The sequence below is a fragment of the Ovis canadensis genome, chromosome 13 (assembly GCF_042477335.2).
Source record: "Ovis canadensis isolate MfBH-ARS-UI-01 breed Bighorn chromosome 13, ARS-UI_OviCan_v2, whole genome shotgun sequence".
NCBI lineage: Eukaryota > Metazoa > Chordata > Mammalia > Artiodactyla > Bovidae > Ovis > Ovis canadensis.
The window spans coordinates 82,332,807-82,348,023 of NC_091257.1; positions in this window are offsets into that span (position 1 = coordinate 82,332,807).

Consider the following 15,217-nt stretch of genomic DNA (forward strand, 5'->3'; position numbering starts at 1 on the left):
TATCATCATACCATATATACTTATTTTTTAAGAACTATCTATGAAACCCTGGGGTACTGTACCCAATAGAGGTCAGAACATGAGACAGTGCCACGACTAGGAAGATGAGAGTAAGCATAGTAGTTCACTATCTGGGTACAAACTGCCTGTATTTGGTTTATTTGAAATCTTTAAGAAAAAGCCACTCTCTATCCTGGCTTTGCTGTCTTAGTTTCTCTTGAGATCATTCATCTAGCTAAACTCATTTCTCATCACCACCTCTGTGAGATTTTCCATTTAAAAATCATTCTTCCACTCTGAGGCACAGATTCAATTAAGAATCCATTATTCTCCTGTACAGTAGATTAGGATTCTCACAGCTTTATCTCATGTTGAAAGCCCAGATTGTTCAATTTTTTAAGACTCTGAAATAGTTATTTTGCATTAAGAAGTCATTTCTACCATTGGTTTGATAAATATTAAAATTAGCAGTATGCATCAGAATGTATCTAATACTTTTCACAAACAAGAGCTGCAGCAAATGACAGTCCCTATCTTCCAATCTCCTGTCACTCTGATGACCTTGGGCACGTCCCTCAGCCTCTCGGGACCTCAGCTGCTTCTTAAGGGCAGTGAGTGAGGTTGGATAACTTTTGCCGTCATTTCCAGATCTACAGTTCTGCAACTAGGGTTTAAAAATATTTCTTCCTACTGAGAATCTTATTAATACCACCTCACTCTAGATTTTTTAATGCCAGTTATCTGTGGGAACTCATGAAATTGATAAATCAAGTTAATTATAACTATTAATAACGTTCAGTGAATTTAAACCGTTAATAACTTTAAATGTTGTTCAGTCGCTAAGGCGTGTCTGGATCTTTTGACACCCCGTGAGTTGCAGCACACCAGGTTTCCCTGTCCTTCACTGTCTCCTGGAGCTTGCTTGGACTCATGTCCATTGTGTTGGGAATGCTGTCTAACCATCTCCTCTGCCACCCCCCTTTCCTTTTGCCTTAGTCTTTCCCAGCACCAGAGTCTTTTCTAATGAGCTGGCTCTTTGCATCAGGTGGCCAAAATATTGGAGCTTCAGCTTCAGCATCAGTCCTTCCAACTTTAAATGAGATGTAAAATAGGGCCTAATACCATGTCTGGGACAAATTAGGGGCTCAACAGTAGCTGTTAACCGTATTCAATAATGGTAGTTATTTAAATGTGCGTTTAACAAGATGTGAAAATACATGTCTTTTGGAAGACACTACATACCTATACCATACACTGAATTTATAATGGAGAGAGTCAAAAACCTGAAGCCCTCTTAAATTCCCTAACCCACACTGAAGGTGTAAAAGAAGAGTTAGAGGTGAAGGAGGAGAGTTCTTGGTGTGAATTTCTTTGAGAGAGCCATTTGTGTGTTTTGAGTCTCCTCAGGGAGAATAGTGGGGGTCAGCTGCCCCTCACCTCAAGGCCAAGGAAAGGGGGCCTGGGTAGAAACTTAATGTGCGTCCCCTGTAGGGTGACAATCCAGTGGACTACACAGACCCCAGCCTGGAAAAATCTAAAGGATGAGCTACCAGTGTCTGGCTGGGTGCCTTGATGATGGAGCAGATGACAGAGGTGAGTATGGCCTCCACTCCTGGAGCCTGGATGTGGCAGAGGGGGGAGGGGGGGTGCATACACACCTCCCTAGGACCAGATGTAGGCTGTGTGCGTGTGAGGGAACCGACACGCAGTCATCTCAGAGCCTGAACAAGAGGCAAGAGTTTCCTCCGGGAGGCAAACTTCAGCTCACAGTGTGGACAGAGGAGCAGAAAGCAGGGCCACAGGGTGGGCATCACTCCTGAGGGGTCACTGGGCATGAAGATGGCAGGACTGGGAGGGAGAAGCCGCCCTGAGGGGTGCTGGAGGAGTCCATGGGAGGAAGACACAGTTAAAACTTGCCAGGTCGGTGTCCAGTTACCACACCTCAACTCAGGATTTTGTTCCTGCTTTGCCTTCATTTCCTCACTCCCACGGCCCTATCCCTGGAAGGGTCAGAAAGCTTAATACACAAGCAAGACTTCGCCTCCCTAATGCTGTCTTCCAGTCTGCAGCTGGCCCAGAGAAGCCTCAACTTCAAGTGATAAGCCATTTTGATTATAACGGAATTGGGCATTTAAATTTCTGAACTGAGACTGTTACACACCTTAAGCGTGTCTGTGTGTGTGTGTGCATGCTCAGTTGTGTCTGACTCTTTACAACCCCAGGAACTGTAGCCCGCCAGGCTCCTTTGTCCATGGAATTTTCCAGGCAAGAATACTGGAGTGGGTTGCCATTCCCTTCTCCAGGGGATCTTCCCGACCCAGAAATCAAACCGGCATCTCTTGTGTCTCCTGCATTGGCAGGCAGGTTCTTTACCACTGTACCGCCTGGGAAGCCCCAAATGTACCTACAGGATGATAAGATGCACTAAGGAAGTGGAGCAAACTCCGGGAGATAGTGAAAGGCAGGGAAGTCTGGCATGCTGCAGTCCATGAGGTCACAAAGAGTTGGACATGACTAAAGAGAAGTTGCAGAGGCCTGAGTTTTCTTCTAGAATTAAGGGAGAGTAGGAGACAAAAATAAAGTTGCTTTGTGATTGTGATTCTCTATAAGCCTACCTGTTCATTGTAACGGTTGTTGTTTAGTCACCAAGTCGTGTCTGACTCTTTGTGACCCATGGACTACGTGCGGCCCGTGCCAGGCTCCTCTGTCCATGGGATTCTCCAGGCAAGAATACTGAAGTGGGTTGCCATTTCCTTACAGTTACACACATGATTTATTTTACGACCTCTAATTCTTCATTCACGGTTTGTTTTTTTTAACTTAAAAAGTTCACTTCCGTATCTTTAATTTGTTTCTTAATTAGTAATTTCAAGAATTATCCTTCTCTGTGTACTTGAACACATTTTTTAATTGTAGTAAAATGCACATGATATAAATTAGCCATTTTAGCCATTTTAAAAGTGTATGGTTCATTGGTATTTAATACATTCATGATATTGTGCAACCATCACAGCTTAGTTTTGGAATATCTTCACCCCTCAAAAGGCAACCCCATAGTCATTAAGCAGTCACTCCTAATTCCAAGCCCCTGTGAGTGAAAGTCGCTCAGTCGTGTCTGACTCTCTGCAACTCCATGGACTATATAGTCCATGGAGTTCTCCGGGCCAGAATACTGGAGTGGGTAGCCTTTCCCTTCTTCAGGGGATGTTCCCAACCCAGGGATCGAATCCAGGTCTCCCACACAGCAGGTGGATTCTTTACCAGCTGAGCCACAAGGGAAGACCCTGTGCCAAGCCCCTGGCAACCACTAGTTTGCTTTCTTGTCTTTATGACATTCCCTATTCTGGATACTTACAATGTAAACAGAATTATACAATGTGTGATCTTTGTGTCTGGTTTTGTCCATTCAGCATAGTGTTTTCAACGTTCATGTTATAGCATTTCTCAGAATTTTATTTTTTTTATGGTTGAATAATATATGCCACATATTCATCAATATTTATCAGTCAACAAACATTTGAGTTGTTTTTTACCTTTTGGCTATTGTCAGTAGTGTTGCCATGAACATTCTTGTACAAATTTTTGTTTGAACACCTATTTTCAATTCTTTTAGATATATACTTTGGAGTGGAAATCCTGGGTCACATGACAACTCTTTAACTAACTGAAGAACCACCAAATGATTTTCCACAGTGGTGGCACCATGGATATTTCCATCAGTAGTGGATGAGAACTGCTATATTAGGGTTTTCCAGAGAAACAAAATCATCAGGATATTGAGACAGATGTTTTCTTCTAGAATTATATATTTTCAGCTCTTATATTTAAGTCACTGCTGCATTTTTAATTAATTTTTGTGTATGGTGTGAGGTGAGAGTTCAGCTTCATTCTTGCATGTAGATATCCATTTATCTCACCCAGTACCATCTGCCAAAGAGATTATTTTTTTCCCTTGAATGGTTTTGGCATCCCTGTCAAGATCTTGAACGCTTTAAGAAAACAAATTTAAAGGTTAAGGAATGCATTGTGTCTTGATCAAGTCGAGTTAACCTTGAAGATCTTTGCCTAGTTCAACTTTTCACAAAATCTTCACAGAGCCTGACTTCCTGATAAAATTGTAAAACTCAAAAATATTCATGAACTAACTCCCAACACAATTTTCTTAAACTGTCTCTAACAACTTTTAATGAAGTCACCATCTGTTAAATAAATGATATTTTAAAGTATAAACCAATGGTGAAAACAACTAGGGTAGAGATTTTGAGGTCCACCCATGAAGGATTAAGTGCGTGGGATTTGCCTTTCACCATAAACAACTAGAAAAGCAAATGAAATACATAAAACAAATGTTTTTAGACATTGGACATCAGGAAGCACAGGCTGTGACTCCCTGAGAGACGGGAAATGCACAAGAGGTGATCACCAATCTTGCTCATTTAGGATGCCTCCAACCTTCAAGCACTTCCCGGGTGGCTCAGACGGTAAAGCATCTGTCTACAGTGCCAGAGACCTGGGTTCTATCCCTGGGTTAGGAAGATCCCCTGGAGAAGGAAATGACAGTCTACTCCAGTACTATTGCCTGGAAAGTCCCATGGACAGAGGAGCCTGGTAGGCTATAGTCCATGGGGTCACAAAATTTGGACACGACTGAGTGACTTCACTTTCACTTTCACTTTTCTTTCAACCTTCAGCACAGAGATGGGGAAACTGACACCCACTGTATCACTGAATTGAAGAGACAGAGGTAGGGGTACAGGAAGGCTGAGGCAGCTAAAATTTACATGGATATACAACAGAGATATTTTCTTGGGCTCCAAAATCACTATAGATGGTGACTGTTGCCATGAAATTAAAAGACCCTTGCTCCTTGGAAGAAAAGCTATGACAAACCTAGACAGCATATTAAAAAGCAGAAGCATCACTTTGCTGACAAAGGTCTGTATACTCAAAGCTATGATTTTTCCAGTAATCATATATGGATGTGTGAGTTGGACTATAAAGAAGGCTGAGTGCTGAAGAAATGATGCTTTTGAACTGTGGTGTTGGAGAAGACTCTTGAGAGTCCCTTGGACTGCAAGGAGATCAAACCAGTCCATCCTAAAATTCCAATATTCATTGGAAGGACCGATGCTAAAGCTGAGGCTCCAATACTTTGGCCACCTGATGCAAAGAGTCGACTCGTTGAAACAGGCCCCAGTGTTGGGAAAGATTGAAGGCAGGAGGAGAAGTAGATGACAGAGGATGAGATAATTGGATGGCATCACTGACTCGATGGACATGAATTTGAGCAAGCTCCGGGAGATGGTGAAGGACAGGAAAGCCTGGCGTGCTGTAGTCCATGGGGTCACAAAGAGTCAGACACAGCTGAGTGACTGAACACCTGAACAACAGCATAACAGAGAAGGTAGCTGCACAGAGATAGAGCTCAGAAAATCCCACAGGGTTTCCTGGACCCCTAGGTGAGTTCTGATCAGGACATGGGATGAAACTCCATGTGACCAGGGAAAGAAAAAAGAGAAAGTTGCATGCCAAGTAATTCCCAGGGTTCCCATAGTTCTGGGAATAGTTGAAGTTTCTGCCAGCCACAGAAGAGACATTCTAACACACAGTGTTAGACAGAATCCTGCAAAGGTCATGCCTTTGAAGTGGGGCTCAAGTAATCCTAGGGTAAAGGTTGCTTTTGGCCTGCCACAAAACAAGCTCAATATTAATCCTCAGACTGATCTGCAAGCAACTTAACTGCTTGGCAGAACAAAGTCCAGCATGTTTAAAGAAATACAACAAAACCCAACACTCAACAATGTAAAATTTATTATGTTTGGTGCAAAACAAATTCACCAGGCAAAGCGTTAGAAACATATGATCAGAGTCAGGAGAAAAATAATTCCACAGATCCAGAATGACACAGATAGATGATAGGATTAGCTGACAAAGACCTTAACAGATAATATTATAAATACATAAGGATACATAAAGGAAAGCATGAACATAATGAGGAAAGGCATAGGGCATATACTTAAAAAAAAAAATCCAAGTCAAATTTTGGAGCTGTTACATGAAATATCTGAAATTAAAATAAACTGAATAGGATTGACAGCAGAAGAAATTAGACCCTCCCAGAAGAATGGGGGCTTCCCAGGTGGCTTAGTGGTAAAGAATTCGCCTGCCAATGCAGGGAACACAGGAGATGTGGGTTTGATCCCTGGGTCAGAAAGATACCCTGGAGTAGGAAATGACAACCTGTTTCAGTATTCTTGCCTCAAAAATTCCATGGATAGTGGAGCCTGGTGGGCTACAGTCCATGGGCGTCACAAAGAGTCAGATATAAGTGATCACACAGAAGAAAATATCAGTGAAATTGAAGGCCCAGAAATAGATATTCAACATGAAGCACAAAGACAAAATGCTTTTAAAGGAATGAACAGAAGAGGCTGTGAAACAATACCAAGTATCAAAAATACATACCAGAAGGAGATGAGAGAGAGAAAAAGAAAACATACTTGAAAAAATAATGACCATTCTCCAAATATGATGAAAACGATAAAGGCATAGACCCAAGAAACTCAGTAGTCCTCCAAAAGAATACATGAAAAAAAAACCTTACATCCTAAGGCACATCACAGTCAAATTGGTAAACCACTGAGAATGAATAAAAAAAAAAAAACACCATACACCGAGGAACAAATACCAGAATAGCAGCAGACCTCTCGACATAAAGCTATGCAAGCCAGAAAGGAATGGCATGACGTCTTTAATGTGTTGGAAGCGGGGGTGGGGGGGGGGGAGTCCACAATTCTGTATTTAGTAAAAACGTCCCTCAAAACTGGATAGTGTGGCCAAGATGGTGGAGTAGGAGGACCCTGAACTCAGCTCCCCCCACAGACATACCAAAATTACAACTATTTAGAGAGCAACTCTCTATGAGAACAACTTGAAGGCTAGCAGAATAGGTTCTCCACAACTAAAAACATAGAGAACCACAGCAAGATGGCAGGAGGGGTGGAGATGCGGTGTAACCAGGACCCACACCCTTGGGTAGGTCACCCACTGTAGGGGCGTTAGCTCGATCCCTGGTTGGGGAAGTTCCGCATGCCGTGTGGTGCAGCCTAAATAAATAAACAAGCAAGCAAATGATGGATTGTTGAAAAAAACAAAGAGGAAATTTTTTAAAAACTTGAGTGGGAGACTCCTGGGCATATATCTAGAGGAAAACAGGGTCTGAAAGGATACACGCACCCCAGTGTCCATTGTAGCACTGTTTACAATCGCCAAGACCTAGAAGCAGCCTAAATGTCCAACAGCAGAGGGGTGGATAAAGAAGATGTGGTACACACATGCAGCGGGATATTACTCATCATTAAAAAGACCGAAGTAATGCCATTTGCAGCAACATGGATGGACCCAGAGAGTGTCACACTGAGTGAAGTGAGTGAGGAAGAGAAATAGCGTGTATGACATCCCTTATATGTGGAATCTAAAAAGAAATGGTGCAAATGAACTTATTTACAAAACCAACAAACTCACAGACTTGGAGAATGTACTTATGGTTGTGGTGGCAGGGGGATGGATCGGGGGGAAGGGGTAGTTAGGGAGTTAGGAATTGACTGTACACAGTGCTATATTTAAAATGGATAACCAACAGGGTCTTGCTGTATAGCACAGGGAACTCTGCTCAGCGTTATGTGGCAGCCTAGATGGGAGAGGAGTTTGGAGGGGAATGCACATATGTATATGTATGACTGAGGCCCTTGCCTGTCCACCTGAATCTATCACAGTGTTGTTAATTGGCTATATTCTAATATAAAATAAAAAGTTTAAAAGAAAAAAAAAAAGCCTGAGTTGAAGAACTCATGTGTGAACCATATAGCCAAAGGGGGTTAATACTCGCATCAAAATAAACTCACATCAAAAAGACAAGCCTCTTTTTTTCTTTATATATGTATAATTTTAAATTTTCTTTATTTTTAATCGAAGGATAATTGCTTTACAGAATTTTGTTGTTTCCTGTCAAACACCAACATGAATCAGCCATAGGTATACATATATCTCCCCTGTTTTGAACCTCCCTCCCATCTCCCTCCCCACCCACCCCTCTAGGTTGATACAGAGCCCCTGTTTGAGTTTCCTGAGACATATAGCAAATTCCCATTGGCTATCTATTCTACACACGGTAATGTAAGTTTCTATGTTACTCTTTCCATACATCTCACTCTCTCCTCCCCTCTCTCCATGTCCATAAGTCTATTCTCTATATCTGTTTCTTCACTGCTGTTCTGCAAATAAATTTTTCAGTACCATTTTTCTAGATTCCGTATATGCGTTAGAATATGATATATATCTTTCTCTTTCTGACTTAGTTCACTGGTGTATAATAGGCTCTAGGTTCATCTAGCTCATTAGAACGGACCGCATTTCTTTTTATGGCTGAGTAATATTTCATTGTGTACATGTACCACAACTTCTTTCTCCATTCATCTGTTGATGGACATCTAGGTTGCTTCCTTGTTCCAGCTATTGTAAATAGTGCTGCAATGAACAATGGGATACATGTGTCTTTTTCCATTTTGGTTTCCCCAGGGCATATGCCTAGGAGTGGGATTGCTGGGTAATATGGTGGTTTTATCCCTAGTTTTTAAAGGAATCTCCATACCATCTTCCATAGTGGCTGTATCAATTTACATTCCCACCAACAGTGCAAGAGTGATCCCTTTTCTCCACACCCTCTCCAGCATTTATTGTTTGTAGACTTTTTGATGGAGGCCATTCTGACCAGTGTGAGGTGATATCTCATTGTAGTTTTGATTTGCATTTCTCTAATAATGAGCTATGTTGAACATCTTTTCATGTGTTTGTTAGCCGTCTATTTCGGAGAAAGGTCTGTTTAAGTCTTTTCCCCACTTTTTGATTGGGTTTGTTTTTCTGGTATTGAGTTATAATGAGCTGCTTGTATATTTTGGAAATTAATCCTTTGTCAGTTGTTTCATTTGCTATTATTTTCTCCCATTATGAGGATTGTCTTTTCACCTTGCTTATAGTTTCCTTTGCTGTGCAAAAGCTTTTAAGTTTAATTAGGTTCCACTCGTTTACTTTTGTTTTTATTTCCATTACTCTAGGGGGTGGATCATAGAGGATCTTGCTTTGATTTATGTCATCGAGTGTTCTGCCTATGTTTTCCTCTAAGAGTTTTATAGAATGAACAAACCCCCCCTTTTTTTTTTAAATGGGCATATATACCGAATATACCTTTTTTCCAAAGAAGGCACACAAATAAATGACCAGCAGACACAGGAAAATATGCTCAACACCACTAATCATCAGGAAAATGGAAATCAAGCAATAATGAGATATAGTATCATACCTGTCAGAATGGCTATTGCCAAAAATACAAGAAATAACAAGGGTTGGTGAGGAACTGGAGAAGTGGGAACACTCATGCAGTGTTGGTAGGAATGTAAATTAGTACAGCCACTGCGGAAAGCAGTATGGAGAATCCTCAAAAAAAGTAAAAATAGAGTTGTCATATGATCCAGCAGTTCCACTTCTGGGTATTTTCCTGAAGAAAACAAAAGCACTAATTCGAAAAGGTTTAAGTGCCCCTATGTTCACTGCAGCATTATTGACAAGAGCCAAAATATGGAAGCAGCTTAAGTGCCCATCAACAGATGAATGGATAAAGATTAGGTATATACACATAATGAAATATTAATAAGCTGTAAAAAAAAAAAGAAATCTTGCCATTTGTGACAACATGGGTGGACCTAGAGGGTATTATACCAAGTCAAATAAGTCAGAAAAAGACAAATATCATATGACTTTACTTATATGTGCAATCTAAAAAACAAAACAAACATCACAAAGCAGAAACCGACTCAGAGCTACAGAGGTCAAACTGGTGTTTGCCAGAAGGAGTGGTGTATAAAACAGGTGAGGGAGATTAAGAGGTACAAACTTCCAGTTACAAAATAAAGCGCAGGGAATATAGTCAATAATTTTGGAAAAACTTTGATGGTGACTGATGGTAACTAGACTTATCACGATGACCACTTTGCAATTATAAAAATACTGAATCATGATATTGTACCCCTGAAACTAATTTAACATTGTAAGTCAATTTTACTTTGTTTTAAAAAGAGAGAAAAATGAAGATGAAAGGAAAATGTTTTCAAAGCAACAAAAGCTGAAATAATTTCATCACCAGTAGACCTGAACAATAAGAACTGTTAAAGGAGGGTTTTCAGACTGAAGAAAAATGATACCAAGATACAAATCTGGATCTATACAAAGGAATGGAGAGCACTGAAAATAACTCCATGGGGGAGAATATAATTTTTCTTATAATTTAAATGTCCTTAAAACATAATTGACTGTTTAAACAAAAATAATAATCTAGTTAGAATTTTATGACATATAAGAAAGCAAATAGCAACAATATGACAACAATAGCATGAAGTCAGAAGGAGGAGAAATGAGATTAAAAGGATCATAGTATTTGTGACATAATGACACTTGAGGGTAAAAAGTGATAAGATAAAGATATATACTAGAAAGTCTAAAACAACCATGAAAATAATGAAGAACTGTATGTAGCTAATAAGCAAAGGAGATGCAATGAAATCACAAAAATTTTTCAATTATTCCAAAAGGAGGCAGAAAAAGGAAAAAAATAGAGCAAAGAATAGAGGAGACAGGCAGAAAACAAATAGCAAGATGATATGCTAAAATCTGATCATATCAGTAATCACATTAAACGTCTAAATACCTCAGTTAAAAGTCAGATACTAAGAAATTTGCTTATTTTTTACTGACCACACCTCATGGCTTGTGGGATTTTAGTTCCCCAACCAGAAATGTGGCTCAGTCAGTAAAGACTCTGCCTGCAATGGGGGAGACCTGGATTCGATCCCTCGGTTGGGAAGATCCCCTGGAGGAGGGCATGGCAACTCACTCCAGTATTCTTGCCCAGAGAATCCCCATGGACAGAGGAGCCTGGAGGGCTGCAGTTCGTGGGATCACAAAGAGTCAGACACAACTGAGCGACTAAGCACAGCACAGCACCATCAGGCACAGAACCTAGGCCCTCGCAGTGACAGCCCTAACCACTGGACTGCCGGGGAATTCCCAATAATAAGAAATTTAAAGTGTATGGTTTCAGGTGTTGGAGTCACCAAGAAAGACATGACTCACACAGGCTCTAGATGGAATGATGCTTGACCCACAGAGAGAAGAGAGCAAGGTCTGCATTAAGAGTGAGTACATGTTCCCATGGTCAGCAGGTCCCATCCTGCATCTGACACAGAAAGATGGTCTGCCTGCTCCCCTCTCATGCTGCAGGGGGAGGACCCCATTCCCTCTCCCCAGGCACAGATAGAAGCGGTGGGGTTGGCCAGGTGCCACTCAAGCAGAACAAAGATATACACATCAAGCCTGTCTGCAGGGAAAAGATATTTGCAAACAAGTGCTTTGCCCAACACTGGCTATGAGAGCTCCTTACTTTCCTGTAAGGAAATGTTTCGGGTCCCAGGAACACTTTCATGCAGCTGTGCAAGAATCACCAGCCTGAAAGTGAAGTTGCTCAGTCGTGTCCGACTCTTTGCGACCCATGGACTGTAGTCCACCAAGCTCCTCCGTCCATGGGATTCTCTAGGCAAGAATACTGGAGTGGGTTGCCATTTCCTTCTCCAAGACATGGGTTCAATCCCCAATCCAGGAAGATTCTACATGCTGCAGATCAGCTAAACCAGTGTGCCTCAATTATCGAAGCCTGTATGTGACTGAAGCCCATGCACCCTAGAGCCTGTATCCACGAGAAGCCACTGTAATGAGAACCCCATGCACTGCAACAGAGTAGCCCTTGCTTGCTGAAACTAGAGAAAGCCAGTGCAAAGTACCAAAGGCCCAGTGCAGCCAAAAATTAATTATTTTTTTAAAAGGATTGGTACACCTTAACAACAACAACAACAAAACAATCACTAGGCTATGGATGACTGACTTTCTCAACATACTTAATATCTGACCCTTTACCAAAGTTTGCCCATCTTTGGATTAATGTAATGTGCATTTCAACCCAGCAGAGACCATGATGCCTTCTGAATTAATGGGCTATGAATGAATGAGGACTCCAAGTATGTTCTAACATGGGCACTTTCAAACTATCAGGCCTAGGCTGGGTAGTTCTCCTCTCCCTGGCCCAGGAACCCACTAGGTTAACTGTGGTGTGTTATATATGCATGTGGGCTCAAAGCCAGTTTAGAATGCATTTCACTTCCTTGGGTAAGATTAAATCTGATAAGTGCACTCAGCATGCTCTCAGTTTCAATTCAGTTGCTCAGCCATGTCTGACTTTGAGACCCCATGGACTGCACCATGCCAGGCTTCCCTGTCCATCACCAACTCCCAGAGCTTACTCAAACTCACGTCCATTGAGTTGGTGATGCCATCCAACATTTTCATCCTCTGTTGTCCCCTTCTCCTCCCACCCTCAATCTTTCCCAGCATCAGGGTCTTTTCCAGTGAGTCAGTTCACATCAGGTGGCCAAAGTACTGGAGTTTCAGCTTCAGCATCAGTCCTTCCAATGAATATTCAGGACTGATTTCTTTTAGGATGGACTGCTTGGATCTCCTTGTAGTCCAAGGGACTCTCAAGAGTCTTCGCCAACACCACAGTTCAAAAGTATCAATTCTTTGGTGCTCAACTTTACAGTCCAACTCTCACATCCGTACATGACTGTTGGAAAAACCATAGCTTTCGCTAGATGAACCTTTGTTGGTAATGTCTCTGCTTTTTAATATGCTGTCTAGGTTGGTCATAACTTTCCTTCCAAGGAGCAAGCGTATTTTAATTTCATGGCTTCAGTCACCATCTGCAGTGATTTTGGATCCCAAGGAAATAAAGGCTGCCACTGTTTCCACTGTTTCTCCATCTATTTGCCATGGAGTGATGGGACCAGGTGCCATGATCTTAGTTTTTTGAATGTTGGGTTTTAAACCAACTTTTTCAGTCTCCTCTTTCACTTTCAAGAGGTTCTTTAGTTCTTCATTTTCTGCCATAAGCGTGGTGTCATCTGCATATCTGAGTTATTGATACTTTTCCTGGCAATCTTGATTCCAGCTTGGGCTTCATCCAGCCCAGAATTTCGCATGATATACTCTGCATATAAGTTAAATAAGCAGGGTGACAATATACAGCCTTGACATACTGCTTTCCTAATTTGGAACCAGTCTGTTGTTCCATGTCCAGTTCTAACTGTTGCTTCTTGACCTGCATACAGATTTCTCAGGAGGCAGGTCAGGTAGTCTGGTATTCCCATCTCTTGAAGAATTTTCCACAGTTTGAGCCCTGGACTTGAAACCAGTTGAGGTCCCAACTCCATCACTGCAGAACGGAGTGAGTTTAGACAAGTCACTGCACATCTCAGGGTGAGACTGACCTTATCAGGATGATGTAGATTTCCAGACCTCCCTGGAGATCTTTCTTCTCAAGCTTAACATGAACATCATGGAGAAGCAGCACAGGGAGGTTAGGAGCTTCAGCTCCAAACTCCAAGGATCTGAGTTTGAATCCCAATCTCCCCACTTAACTGATACCCTGGCCAAGTGACTTTACTTTTCTGTGTCTCAGCTTCATCATCTGTATACTGGGGATGATAACGTGCTATGCTGTAAGTCACTTTAGTCATGCCCGACTCTTTGCAACCCCGTGGTCTGTAGCCCACCAGACTCCTCTGTCCGTGGGATTGTCCAGACAAGAATCCTGGAGTGAGTTGCCATTTCCTTCTCCAGGGGATCTTCTCCACCCAGGGGCTGAACCCGCGTCTCTTAGGTCTTCTGCATTGGTAGACGGTTCTTTACCACTAGCACCACCTAGGATTATGGGGATTTAATGAATATTACTAAAGTAAGCTGAGCGACAAGAGTATTCATTAAGTAAATAAAAGCTGTTAACCAATATGGAACATTTTGTGCAAATTCTGGGCATGTCAACCTGAAATGCGGTACAGCTGGACTCAGCTGTTCTTCTCTAGAAATCATAGAGCAAGAGCTGTGCCCTCTGAAAGTCACAGCTGTTGTGAAAAGATGCTGGAGAGAGACATGGGCCAAGTGTAGGGGAGCAGCTGGGTCTTTCTATCAAGGTCTCCCAGGAAGGATGACCTGGAACAGTGTAGCCTGGTGATGAGAGAGTAAATATGGTGATGCTCAATATACATAGATGAAGAAGGGCATAAGCATGGTTCTAACTTTGAGGATAAAACTGGGAACAGGAGCTGGAGGTTTCAATGGGGAGAGCTTCTGACCCATTATCAGGAAGATGTCCCACCAAGGTTGGCTGAGTCTTCTTGTCTGGGGTGCTGTTGGAAGCTACTCAATTAAGGTAGAGAGTTAGACGAGTTGAAACATACAAGGGCCCTCCCATATTGAATAGTCCTGAACTCTAATATTTCTATTGGCTTTGAGATATAGTCCTGGACTCTAATGTTTCCGCTGGCTTTGAGATTTGACTACTGATAAATGTGGTAAGAACAAAGCCATTGCTTTTAAAGTTCCAAAGTTTGAAGCTTGCCAAGAACTCTGTAAGAGTATCTGCCCAGATTCTCTGGGCCACCTCCTAATGAAGTGCTCAGTGGCCTAACATTACTCTAAGCCCCCTCCCTCAGCCCCACCCCCTGCTCCCCCGATACCCATGGATTATGAAACACAGGGCAGGCAGTGGTGACAGCTCCTGGCAGGGTCATAGAAAGGCAATTTATCTGAGCACTGTCATTGCTCAAGAACCCGAAGACAGACCTCCAAACCCTCTTTTGATATTAGCACGGATTTCCCTCAAAACTTCAAAAAGACCATCCCAATCTGGTCTCGAGTTTGGCCAGAATGCGATGGCATGTGGATTTCATTTTGATGGCCTAAAAGTCTATGAAGTCATTTCCTAGAGTCATTTCTTATCTGTCTCAACCAAAACAAGCATGGACTGTCCTGGTTCTGAGGTAATTAAAGTTCATTAGAATTTGGAAGTACATTACAGCATGACCTGTTATACATGGATTCAGATAAGCCACGGTGTAAATCAGGCTCTCCCTCCCCACCACCATCTACTTGGCCAGCCACAGAACAGACTGGAAGCACACCACTTGTCCCTATTGGAATCAAACAGTGCCTATGTGACCCGTTACCTGGGGAATAGTTACAGAGGGAATTTGTAAACCCCGAAGGAACAGGGGCTCCA